The following is a 13,682-nucleotide window of genomic DNA, read 5'->3' as shown; positions in this document are numbered from 1 at the left end:
ACCGTCTTGGCTTCCTCTAGAAGTCCCCACAGTCTGTAAAGGGAATTTAGTAGCATCCTGTAGAGATAATATACTATACTTCGTCCGAACCGCCGACCGGGGACCGTGTCATCCTCAGCCCACAGGCGTCAAAGGACTCAGATGTGGAGGGTCATGTGGTCAGTACATCGCTCTCCCGGCCGTATGTCAGTTTACGACACCTGAGCCGCTAATTTTCAGTCAAGTAGTTCCTCAGCTTGCCTCACGAGGGCTGAGTGTATCCGCTTGCCAACAGCACTCGGCAGACCGGATGGTCACCCATCCAAGTGCTAGCCGAGCCCGACAGCGCTTAACTTCGGTGATCTGACGGGAACCGGTGTCACCACTGCCGCAAGGCCATTGGTATTCTGTAGAGATGCATTTCGAAATTCACAAAGCACGGTATCAATCTAGTAGAGATTGTTTACAGTCCTAGCATCAAGATACTATTTTCGTATTTATAACTTTTTTGTTATTACCCTCTATTTTCCGTCTTTTGTATGACTAACAGACGTCGGAATTTCTGGCAAGATCCACATCGCAGTCGCTTAATAAGCACGTCGCCATGCAATGATAATTGCCGTTGAAAGGCTCCAGGTCCGGCGTAGTCAGGTTTTCTCATCTCTGTGGGAAACGTCCCTGACATATTACGTCATTAGCGAACGTGACACAGCGACGCCGAAGGCAACGATGAGCAGTCTGGCGACAGCAAAACAGTACTTTGCAGGCGGTCAATGAAGTTACAGAGCCATCAAGGTTTTTGTTTGCAAAGGGAGGTCTCTCGAGCAAATGTCAGGCCGCAGGGGCTGAGCGCATTTCCATTACAAGTAGCGGCCGCGGGCGACTCGCTGCTCGCTTATGACAGCCCACCATGAGTGGGCCACGGCCTTTTTCATCCCCTGCCAGCTCGACACTATGCCTGCCTAAATATCTCTCTGTAGCGCCAAGTCATTTTCCCTCTAGACAGCATGTTATTATTTTTCTCATCACTGACGTCATCTTGCATGCCATCTGGTACTCTGTTGTCTTCCACTGGTCAAATATTTAATATGGCAATTACTACCGGTATCAAATGGACAAGTAAACCTTTCTGGATTCTAGAACCAGAGGATTATTTCAGTCTTTTAATCTGCATCTATATCTATACTCGGGAAGGCACCATACGGTGTGTGGCGGAGGGTGCTTTGCCTCCCAGTGTCACTTACCCGTTTCCCTGATCCAATCGCGTACGGTTCGCGGGAAGAACGATTGCTGGTAAGTCTTCATGTGGGCTCGCTACTCTTTAATTTTATCTGTCTGGTCTTTACAAGAGATATACGTAGGAGGAAGAAATATATTGCCTCACTTTCTTAGGAAAGTACGGTATCAGAACTTTTAACAATCGACTATAACGTGACGCTAAATGCCTCTCTTGCACCGACAACAAGTAACAATTTCGCGTTTACTAAATGAACTCGTAACGAAACGCGCTGCTCTTTGGAAATTCTGTGTTCCGTCTATCAGTTCTATCTGGTACGGATCACATACTAACGAGCAATAGTCAAGTACACGTCGACAGATTGTTTTGTAAGCCACTCCCTTGGTTGATGGACTATATTTCTAGAGGATTCTTTCAACAAACCTCATTCTGGCATCTGGCTTACCCGCGATTAATTTTATGTAGCCGTTCCACACCAGTGGCTCCGTACTTATACCCCCACATGTTTGGCATCCGTACCAGGTCGGACTGAAGGGAGATATACACTATGTGATCAAAAGTATCCGGACTCCTGGCTGTAAATGACTTACAAGTTCCTGGTGCCCTCCATCAGTAATGCTGGAATTCAATATGGTGTTGGCCCACCCTTAGCCTTGACGAAAGCTTCCACTCTCACAGCCATACGTTCATTTCTTGGGGAATGGCAGCGCATTCTTCACAGAGTGCTGCACTGAGGAGAGGTATCAATGTCGGTCGGTGAGGAATGGCACGAAGTCGGCGTTCCAAAACACCCCAGAGGTATTCTATAGGATTCAGCTCCGTACTCTGTGCAGGCCAGTCCATTACAGAGATGTTATTGTCGTGTAACCACTCCGCCACAGGCCGTGCATTATGAACAGCAGTTGGATCGTGTAGAAAGATGCAGTCGCCATCAACGAATTGCTCTTCAATAGTGGGAAGCAAGGAGGTGCTTAAAACATCAGTGTAGATCTGTGCTGTGATAGTGGCGTGCAAAACAACAAGGGGTGCAAGCCACCTCCATCAAAAACACACCACTCCGTAACACCACCACCTCCGAATTTTACTGCTGGCACTACAAAAGCTGGCAGATGACGTTTACTGGACACTCTCCATACCCACACTGCCATCGGAGCGCCATATTGTGTACTTTGATTCGTCACTCCACGCAACATTTTTCCACTGTTCAAACGTCCAACGTTTACGCTCCTTACATCAAGCGAGGCGTCGTTTGGCATATACCGGCGTGTTTTGTGGTTTATGAGCAGCTGCCCGACCATGAAATCCTAGTTTTTTCACGTCTAGCCTAACCGTCATAGTACTTGCAGTGGATACTGATGTAGTTTGGAATCCCTGTGTGATGGTCTAGATAGATGTGTACCTATTACGCACTATGACCCTCTTCAACTGTCGGCGGCCTCTGTCAATCAACAGACGAGGCCCGCCTGTACGTTTTTGTGCTGTACGTGACCCTTCACGTTTCCACTTCACTATCATAACGGAAACAATGGACCTAGGGATGTTTAGGAGTGTTAAAATTTCGCGTACAGACGTATGACACAAGTGACACCCAGTCACCTGACCACGTTCGAACTCGGTGAGTTCTGCGGAGCACCCTATACTCTTTTCTCACGATGTCTAATGACTACTGAGGTTTCTGATACGGAATACCTCGCAGTAAGTGGCAGCACAATGCACCTGATACGAAATACGTATGTTTTTGAGGTTGTCCGGATACTTTTGATCACGTAGTGTAGAAGCAATTCAGAGGTGGGGCACTAGATTTGTTACCGCCTGTGTGAACAACACACAAGTGTTACGGAGGCGCTTCGAGAATTCAAATACGAATCCCTAGAGGGAAGGTAACGTTCTTTTCGAGAAACACTACAAAGAAAATTTAGAGAAACGTCATATGAAGCTGACTGCCGAATGATTCTATTGCCGCCAACATACATCGCACGTAAGGATCACGAATATAAGGTACGAGAGATTAGAGTGCATTTTGAGGCATGCAGATAGTCTATTCTCCTGCACTCTATTTACGAGTGGAACAAGAGAGGAAATGATATGTAGCAGTACAGGGTACCATCAGCCACGTACCGTAAAGGGGCTTGCGGAGTATCCATGTAGATGTAGACGTATGTTTAGATGAAAGTAACTGCTTCCAGTGATTGTTGTGCAGTGTCATTATCATAAAATAAAGGGTCTTTCCGTCAGTGTATCCGCAATACGTTACATTCGTTTATGTTGAGGGGCAAATGCCACTTCCTGCCCCAAGCGTCGATCCTCTGCAGACTTCCTGTCTAGCGTCCGAACTTCTCCGTATACAACAGCACCATTCGCAAAAAGGCTTACGGAAACGATGTTATCTGTTAGGTCTCTCATATACAGTATATTGTGGAAAGTAGTTGTCCAATAACAATCCCCTGGGGAACATCCGTAGATAATTTTACCTCTCTCCACTCAGAAGGCCATGTAGCACACTATTTATTAGAAAGTACTCAGTACAGTCATACAGTTGGTCTGATATTCGACACGCTCGTACTTCGTTCCTCAGGTGGCAGTGTGGAACTGTATCAGATGTTTTTCGGAATTCAAGGAACGGGATGCCCACCTATGCGGCTGTGTCTACTGCTTTCTGTGTGTCGTGAACGAACAGAGGGAGATGGATTTCGCGCGATCGTTGTTTTAGGAACCCATGTTCATTCCTAGAGAGGAGATTTTCAGTCAAGAGAAGTATCGTAATACAAGGTCATAAAGCATGTTCCAACTTTCTATAACTGACAAACATACGTTCTTTAACTGGTCGCTCTCAAGGAATTCTGGTTTCCTAAACTCATTTTATAACCACTGAGCACCTAAACTCATCTTATAACCTCTGAGGATCGGAATCCATTCTCATCACTATTACTCTCAGTAGAATAATTGCTAAGCACAGTCTACTCTGCCTACGTTTGCTCCGCGGTATTTGTGAGCTCCCAAACTGATCATTTCTTTTTAACACAAATTTTGTAGTAGGCTGTTTAGGTTTTTATGCTGGTAACTCCACGTAGCGCTTTATATGAATATCACTGGCTGTGCTGTGTGCAGCCTGTGGCTGGTTTGCATTGTTGGAATTTGCTATTGTAGTGTTGGGCAGTTGGTTGTTAACAGCGCGTAGCGTTGCGCAGTTAGAGGTGTGCCGCCAGCAGTGGTGGATGTGGGGAGAGAGATGGCGAAGTTTTGAGAGCGGATGATCTGGACGTGTGTCCATCAAAGACAGTAAATTCGTCCCTCCATTCACGCCTGTTGCGACACCACTGGAGGCGGGCTGCACGATGTTGGGGCGTGAGCGGAAGACGGCCTAACGGTGTGCGGGACCGTAGCCCAGCTTCATGGAGACGGTTGCGAATGGTCCTCGCCGATACCCCAGGAGCAACAGTGTCCCTAATTTGCTGGGAAGTGGCGGTGCGGTCCCCTACGGCACTGCGTAGGATCCTACGGTCTTGGCGTGCATCCGTGCGTCGCTGCGATCCGGTCCCAGGTCGACGGGCACGTGCACCTTCCGCCGACTACTGGCGACAACATCGATGTACTGTGGAGACCTCACGCCCCACGTGTTGAGCAATTCGGCGGTACGTCCACCCGGCCTCCCGCATGCCCACTATACGCCCTCGCTCAAAGTCCGTCAACTGCGCATACGGTTCACGTCCACGCTGTCGCGGCATGCTACCAGTGTTAAAGACTGCGATGGAGCTCCGTATGCCACGGCAAACTGGCTGACACTGACGGCGGCGGTGCACAAATGCTGCGCAGCTAGCGCCATTCGACGGCCAACACCGCGGTTTCTGGTGTGTCCGCTGTGCCGTGCATGTGATCATTGCTTGTACAGCCCTCTCGCAGTGTCCGGAGCAAGTATGGTGGGTCTGACACACCGGTGTCAATGTGTTCTTTTTTCCATTCCCAGGAGTGTATATGTATCATGACTTTTGAACATTATTAAGGTAAATACATTCTGTTCTTTATCAAAATCTTTCAATTGCTAACAATGCCTATCAACAGTTGGCTTCAGTAGTTAGAATCTTTTATTTAGCTGGCAGTAGTGGCGCTCGCCGTATTGCATTAGTTCGAGTAACGAAGATTTTTGTGAGGTAAGTGATTCTTGAAAGGTATAGGTTATTGTTAGTCTGAGCCATTCTTTTGTAGGGATTTTTGAAGGTCAGATTGCGTTGCGCTAAAAGTATTGTGTGTCAGTTTAGTATTGATCAGAATAAGTACAGTGCGAAATGTCTGAGTACGTTCAGTTCTGCTCAGTTGTTTGAAAATCAAATAACGTAAGGCGTTTACCAGCACAGTAATTCAATAATGTTTCTAAGGGGACGTTTCAATTTGTTCCCGAATAAGTAAAGACTGTCACGCAACTAATCCCCTACTTGTGCCCTAATCTTCTACCAATGATACATATTTTTGTAAAGGGAAAATATGGCCTGTTAAGTGGCCACAGGACTTTACGGGAGGATTGAGCTTAAGGAATTGCAGATGCTTTTTTCAGTGGCTTAATACAGACACACAATTTATCGACCAATCTTAGTTACAAATTAAATTAATTTTGTCATAAAATTTAATATAAAATAAGAATAACACCGTAACGGAGTAGTTACCCCAAGTAACAAGTTACTTCTAAAAAATTGATAAGCATTTGTAATAAAGACGATTAACAAATTTTAACAGGAGCAATAACTTGGAACTAATGGATTACCAGTATGAAAGTGCCCCTGGATAACATAAACACACAGAACGCAATAATGCACAGTAAAAATTTCCAGACTGACTTTCGAGTAACAATGCACGTGAGCCGTCCTTTACCACAGCTTTTAAAATAGAATTTTTCCGTTCGATTTAATTGAATAGCAACTCACAGTGCAGTTTTAAATCAACGAATTAAGTTAAATTCCCCTATCTTAGGAAAAATACCCAGATATTCTTTCAAAGAAATATTAGTTTAGTAAAAATGCACCTAGCCGTGATAGGACGGCAATAACAATGGCTGAAGACTCACTTAAACAGATTAGTCATCAGAGACGTCAGGAAGCCTTGAAAGCTGACGGACACACACACACACACACACACACACACACACACACACACACACACACAGCGCATATAAACCGATGTGTCTAAATCACGATAATTTAATTTGTCCGCAGAATAGGTGAGCAGAACTGTCGGTGGCACCCCGCCTCGGCAAACGCAGAATGTTACCAATGTATCTCGGCAAGGGAGCAGCAACGGCGGCTGTACTTAAGCACCGGGACGGCACTCTAGCGGGAAGAGCTTGGCCGACAGGCTCAGGCTGACTGGAATGCTTCTATACGAACCGTCACTAACAATCCAGTTAGAGAAATCTCAATGACACCTTCATGCGGTACGGAATAGTTCCCTCAAGATATGGTCTATTATTAACACACCACAAAGTGACCCCTCCCAAACATATATTTTAACCCCAGCCACTCCAAGAAAGGGAAGTGGTTTACTTCAAATAGAAAATAACAATCTAAGGGTTTCAGCAGGATCCGCAAACACCAAGAAATCTTTTAAAATAATTTTTCCCTTAAACTCGAAGTCTTACAGAAATTACAACTTATACAGTGAATTTTTATCTCACAATGTATTTGGGGGGAGGGGGGGGGGGCGGAGAAACGCTTCTACACAGCTGGTAAACGGTATATGATGAAACAGGCTGGTTACTTTGTGAGCAACTGTATTACAATTAGCGCATGTCATTCAGAGCTGCAGCAAAATGCAAATTAGAATAATTTTAATTTAAGACTGATATATAAGAGAAATAGTATACCATGATAAATCACCCATAAAACATGTGTTAACAAATAAGATCACATTACTACCGATATGGCACACCAAAGTTGAAATGGCTCTGGTCGGCCGTGGTGGCCGAGCGGCTCTAGGCGCTACAGTTTGGAACAGCGCGACCGCTACGGTTGCAGGTTCGAATCCTGCCTCGGGCATGGGTGTGTGTGATGTCCTTAGGTTAGTTAGGTTTAAGTAGTTCTAAGTTCTAGGGGACTGATGACCTCGGGGGGGACTGCTGACCTCAGAAGTTAAGTCCCATAATGCTCAGAGCCATTTTTTGAAATGGCACAATGGGGCTTAAAATCTGAGGTGATCAGTCCCCTGGAACTTAGAACTACTTAACCTAACGAACCTAAGGACATCACACACATCCATACCCGAGGCAGGATTCTAACCTGCGACCGTAGCGGTTCCAGACTAAAGTGCCTAGAACCACTCGGCCACATCAGCCGGCGCAAACAAAAGCCAACCAAAATATGAAAGTTCATCCTAGTAAAATAATTGGGAGAAAGCTTGAACTTAATTCGTGACTCGTGCCTCACACATGCACAAGAATTACGATTGGAAGTTCCTTTAAACACCAAGCTGACTTACCGAAAATGCCATGAGAGAAAGGGATAATATTTGTAACAACACAATAACAACCAGCGGTGCTTAGCATAGTGACCTCTTCCTTTCAAGAACACTTGACCTTAGTTACTGGCCGATAAAATAAGTGGTTTACCGCCATTTCTTGGATTCCTACCAAAATGAATTGCAATACAAACATTATTGTCTTTCCTATGAGACAATAAAGATTCATAAACACGGCATACCTGAGCAAAAGTTCCAGTACACAACTTGAAAGTATCACAGAAACAAAATTTAGCAGAAATTTATGTCACCATGCTCTCTCAGCCACAAGAAAGCCACTGCAATCTACCAATATGGAGACAAGAATAGCCACGAATCGAACACTGCAGAAAAACACACGTCGGTCATGGTGAAAATGCCTTTGACAGTCCAATACTTCCATCAAACAAAATCCACACTCCTCGAAGATGCCAAATGATGAATATAATGTTCCTTCAGCCTGCAGTGTTGAGAGGTTACAATTACGAATAACTTACAATTACAAATACGAATAACTTGAACGATCACACGGATAACGTCGTGGGGAAAGAAAACCAAAGACTGCGATTTATTGGCAGGACACTTAGAAAATGCAACATGTCTACTAAAGAGACTATTTACACCAAGCTTGTCCACCCTCTTCTGGGGAGTACTGCTATGCATTGTGGGATCCGCATCAGATGGGAATGACAGAGAACATCGAGAAAGTTCCAAGAAGGGGAGCTCATTTCGTATTATCGCGAAATACGAGAGAGAGAGAGTTCTACGGTCATGAATTCGGGTGGCAACATTATAACAAAGGCGTTTTTCATCGCGGCAGGATCTTCTCTTGAAATTTAAATCACCAACTCCTCCGAGTGTGGAAATAATGCATAGGGAGAAATGATTATTATGATAATACAATAGAAATCAGAGTTGGCACATAAGGGTTGAAGTGCTCGTTTCTCCTGCGCCCCTTTCGATAGTGGCACGGTAGAGAAATAGCTTGAAGGTGGTTCGATGAATTCTCAGCCAGGCACTTATTTGTTAATTGCAGAGTGATCATGAAGGTGTAGGTGTGCGGAAGACAGGCTGACCCATAAGACGTCAACATACTACTTGAAAGAATCTTAGCTTCTAATAAATAGAACTGTATAGACAGTTTTTACATAAATATAGTAAAAGTATAAACGCAGTAACACATAGAACAGAGAGTGGCCACTTATCAGACGCAGCTTGACGGCTAAACGGGACATAAACGGCAGCGGACGAGGATCAAAGCGTTTCGGGATGCGAGCCTGTGACGTGAGACCGGGTGCGGGTGGGACTCATTAGCTGGCAATGCGCTTCCTAACAGCATCGGCCGGGAAATTAGCGCGGGAAACTGAATTACCTGGCGCAGCCACCTGAGACCCGGGGGCGCGCCTCTGACGCAGTCGCCCAAGACGGACTGCTCTCTCTCTCTCTCTCTCTCTCTCTCTCTCTCTCTCTCTTCACCTGGCCGAGGACCAACTTCGGACCAGCGACACAGTGAAATCTCGGTTCACCTCCAAGCTTCCAAGCTGCAGATGCAGCCTCAATTAATAATTAAATCTCATTCTCACTTACGTCTCACTAGTTTATGCAAGGTGTCTCTGTTTTCAGTACAAACTCTCATGAATGCGGGTGCTTTAGGGAGTATTATACATTTGGGAGGTATCGCTATATTTAAGAAATCACGCCAACGTAACGGAGATAGCGATGTATTTAAGAAATCCGCCACTGACGGAAAGCAGTCTGACGGGAAGAAATGTACTACGACGCAGAAAAGGGACACTTAGCTTGAAGTTCGCCGAACGTCGAATTCATTTTCGTCCTAAGTGTGCCCTGAACATACAATCATCATTTGGTGCAAAATTGTGACGCCCGGCCACGTCACCCTGGGGCTTGACGACACTCCAAATAGCAAAGTGTGGATACATGAGAAAAAAAGGCCACAGCTCAGACCCTCACGTGACGCGTAAGGTGGGTTACTGATGCCTTAATGGCACCAGACTTCACGAAACGTCTGCCCAACGCCACTGTGGACGAGTCAGACGATGGGAAGGTCATCTCAGCCCTCTTCCCCCTATCTCACCCCTTCTTTTGACGCCCTGCCATTGAGGTCAAAGCCGCGATTCCTAGCGATGAAATCACGCCTTTTTATGGTTGGCCGAGGAAAACGTTCAGACTACCGCCGCTCAGAATCGGCAGAAAAAGGCCTCACCGGGTGAAAAAGGATTATGATGATGATTATTAGTGTTTTAGGGCGCACAACAACGAGGTTATCAGCGCCCGTGACAAAGGATCTCACTGAAACCACTCCTTTTCCTTCGGTCTTGATTCCCACACGTTTCGAGGTCGTGAAACACAGTTCGCAGTACGATGAGCAACAGAAAGACTTTATTGGCAGCTGGAGACCCTGCCGACAGCCTCCTCTAAGGGCATTGTAGGGCAGCGTTCCAATTAAACGTGATGTAGCCCCTTTAGAGCGTGGACGATATCTCAACGTGGTCCAAAGCAGCACATAGTGCTTGCGCTTTTTCATATCTCCTATTTCGAGTCCTCCTGTGGCGTGATGAAGGGGACTGGGGAGGGGAGAGGCAAAGGAGAAAGTAGGGGGTGCGATGTAGACACTTGCGTGAAAAGAAAGGTGAAGTTTTTTAAGACCCTCCAGTTCAGCAAAACACACCCACCTTTCTTGAGCAATTTAAAATTGTACCTGTACAGGCAAAACCTGTGACGAAAATACCAGGCGTCTGCAGGCATGCTGTGCTGTTGCTCTTTCACCTCTACAATGCTACTCCTGCGTGTAACAGGATGCCACCTGTAATCAGAGTGGGGAAGCGCCTAGGCCGTTGTCACGAGTTCTGTGTGTAAAGGTACATTTTGAAATTCTCAATAAAGGCGAGTGGATGCCACCCATGTGTCAGTGTCACATACCCCATGAAGATACCACAGAAGAACACAAATTAGGAGGTTTGAAAAAGCGTAAGCACTTTTTGCTGCTTCGGATCACGTTCAGATTTCGTCGAATGGTTTTGAACGGTCCCTGGCGGCTCCAACCGACACGAGATAGCAAAGATTGCGGTCGCGCTGCGCCACTTTGCGATGACATTCAATGGAGGATGAAGCGCAACAATCTCCTTAGAAAAAATTTGAAACGTCCCAAACTGTCATCAGTGTCGAAGGTTGTGAAGAGCATCTTCATATGTTTCTCATCGCACTGCTTACTGTAGTTTTCGACAGCAAATGCGTGTCAATCAACGTACCAGGGAAATAAGTGGTTTCTTTGACGCCCTTTATGCCACCCTTTGCGGCCTTTTTGTGCCTGTTATGACCGGGTGTTTCCTCGGCCATGAAAGCGAAATAAGCGTGGTTTCAGCGCTAGGTATCGTGGTTCTGACCTCCATCACAGAGACGCCAAAAGAAAGGGGAAAATGTGGCCGAGAGGTGCTGCGACTTCCTTCAGGTCGTATGACACATTCACATTGACGTATCGCAGGCTTTTGGTGAAATTTGGTGCCAATGTGGCGTCATTAATCGACCTTGCACATCACTTGAACCTCTGAGCTATGGTCTTTTTTTCACACGTGGCAACACCTTGCTGTCTGAAGCTGTCGACTCCTAGGGTGACGTCGCAGGGCTATCACCAGTACAGATAAAGGCTGTATGCTCATATGAGCTAAATTTCAAATTTCATCATCGCTTTGAATGGAAAGAAGTGATCCTTAAATCTGTAGCGCAGTATGCGTATTAGTTAAACACTTTTCTTCACATTTGGTAATTTATTTCCGGAGCCAGAGTCGTACATTCACATGGTACTATTTTCTAAACAGCCTTCTCGTCCACTTGCGGAATGGTATGGATTCAACAAGTACTTGGTAAGTTCCCGGACTTACGTGATATCACATATCTATGCCCAACTTGCGTAACTGCTGTATAACACGAATCGCTGGTTTGTGGGTGCAGAGCTGATACCGGATCGCATCCCAGATGTGTTCCATCGAGTGTACATCAAGCGAATTTGGCACCCACTACATGAACGTGAGTTCAGTATCATGTTTCTCAAATCCCTGTAGCAAGATAGTTGTCATATTACACAGACTGTTATCCTACTAGGAAATACCACCGTGTTTGGGGAAGACATGAAGTACGTTCGTACGCAGGTGGTTCCCAGTGACGTTCACGTTGTCCACAGGCGTCATAGTGCCTTTGGTTACTGCCATATTTTTTGTAAAGGTGAAGATGAATGTCACCTGCTTGATATTGCTATTATTAGCTTGCATGTTGTAGCTTTGGAATCGCCATTAGCTTGAATGATGGCATATTCGGACCTCGTGTAGCAGGGAAGTTATTCATGAAACCAAGCGACACGATTCCAACAACCCATGGTCCAAACTCAACGATCCCTTGCCCTCCACATTCGCAATTGACGATGATTCTGTGAAGACCTGGAAACACGTAGGTGTCCTCAGCTGCGGAACACCATGTTTAACAACGCTCGCCGAGCCGTGTGCTCTAGTACACTGGCAGAACCGGTTCCAAAGATGTTTCCTCATAAGCGACTGTTAATTTGACGTGACCTGTTTTGCTTCGTGCATTGTCACCGTGTCAGTTTTCTCTTAATTCTGATGCGTACAGTATCCCTCACAGCTTAGTGCCCTAAGCGGCTGCTACTAATTGATATGTCCTTTATAGAAATCTTATGCTGCTTCTGGTGACCGCCTCAGCTTATCACCCCGAAGAACGGCTTGTATCGCTTGGATCTCAAACTGAACCCGGACGCTGATGCGAGCACCAACATCGTAGTCTGTCGTCTGAACAGGCACAGATCGTCCTCTATCCTACTTTATAGAGCTGGCAGGCCTCCGATCTCTACGTTCTCGGATGAGGTGTTGACGTCCAACACCTGCTCGCCTACACGTGGTATCACCGTTGTCCGGCCACCCTTCTATAAATGATCAAAACGGCAGGCCAGTTGTGCCATTTCCTAGCTTCTTGATCCCAGGCGCTGTGCCATAACAATGTGCCATTGGTCAAAGTCATCCACGTCAGTGGATTTCATCGTTTGTGGCCAGGAGATGGAAAAAAAGACTGATTAAACCGACACTGGTGATTAGTTCCGAGTTACCAGTATTTTTCGGTATTTGTTTGGCCTCAGTTGTAGTAGGTGTTTTTTTACTAATAACCGAGTAAAAAACCGAAACATTAATCCGCCATTGCAACAGTGCTAAAATTTTTCGTTTTTTAACAAACCATTTGTAAGGAAGGAGTAGTTTTTATTTGTAAAACTTCCATTCGCTTGAAATATTGCGCTATTATTGAAAATGGGGAAAGCTATCAGTGCTATTTTAAAAATGATGGTAGAAGGAGCAGCAAACACATGATTCAAGAACTTGTACAGCATTGTTGAGGAAATAATGTCCGTTACAATGAAATGAATACCCCTAGCTGCATACAGGCGTGATATAAGTCAACGGGGACAGTTGAAAATGTGTGGCCCCGACCGGGACTCGAACCCGGGATCTCTTGCTAACGTGGCAGACGGTCTATCCATCCGCGCCGCCGAGGACACAGAGGACAGTGCGACTGCAAGTACTTACCTCTGACACGCCTCCAGTGAGACCCACATTCTCAACTTATCGTCCCGCACTAAATTCATAGTGGCCCTGCCCATTATACTCAGTACTCGCGGCTTTTTGGCGATTCCCGTAAGAGTTCGGGCACTGTTTGTGCATCCGCTTACAAGAAGATGCTCAAATGTCCGGTGAGCCTTAACTACACACACACACACACACACACACACACATATATATATATATATATATAATGTCCGTGTTGCCACGTGTCGTGGCTTAAGGTAAGCTGTACGTGCAATGTGCAAGACTTGCCCCCAACTCGATTCTACGGTGGTTCCTCGTTGTTTTCGCAAGGCATCTGTTGCCTTGCAGAATGACACCAACCCTGTCTGGAAGTATTTTTTACG

General features: G+C 45.8%; 1 pseudogene; it reads right to left on the bottom strand.

Annotated features, from left to right (window-relative positions):
• Positions 1 to 265: 265 nt before the first annotated feature.
• LOC126419814 (5S ribosomal RNA) lies at positions 266 to 383 on the bottom strand (annotated as a pseudogene).
• Positions 384 to 13,682: the final 13,299 nt, after the last annotated feature.

The sequence above is a fragment of the Schistocerca serialis genome, chromosome 1 (genome assembly GCF_023864345.2).
Source record: "Schistocerca serialis cubense isolate TAMUIC-IGC-003099 chromosome 1, iqSchSeri2.2, whole genome shotgun sequence".
Lineage (NCBI taxonomy): Eukaryota > Metazoa > Arthropoda > Insecta > Orthoptera > Acrididae > Schistocerca > Schistocerca serialis.
Note: the sequence above shows the minus strand (reverse complement) of the source record. Positions and strands in the feature narration are given on the sequence as shown.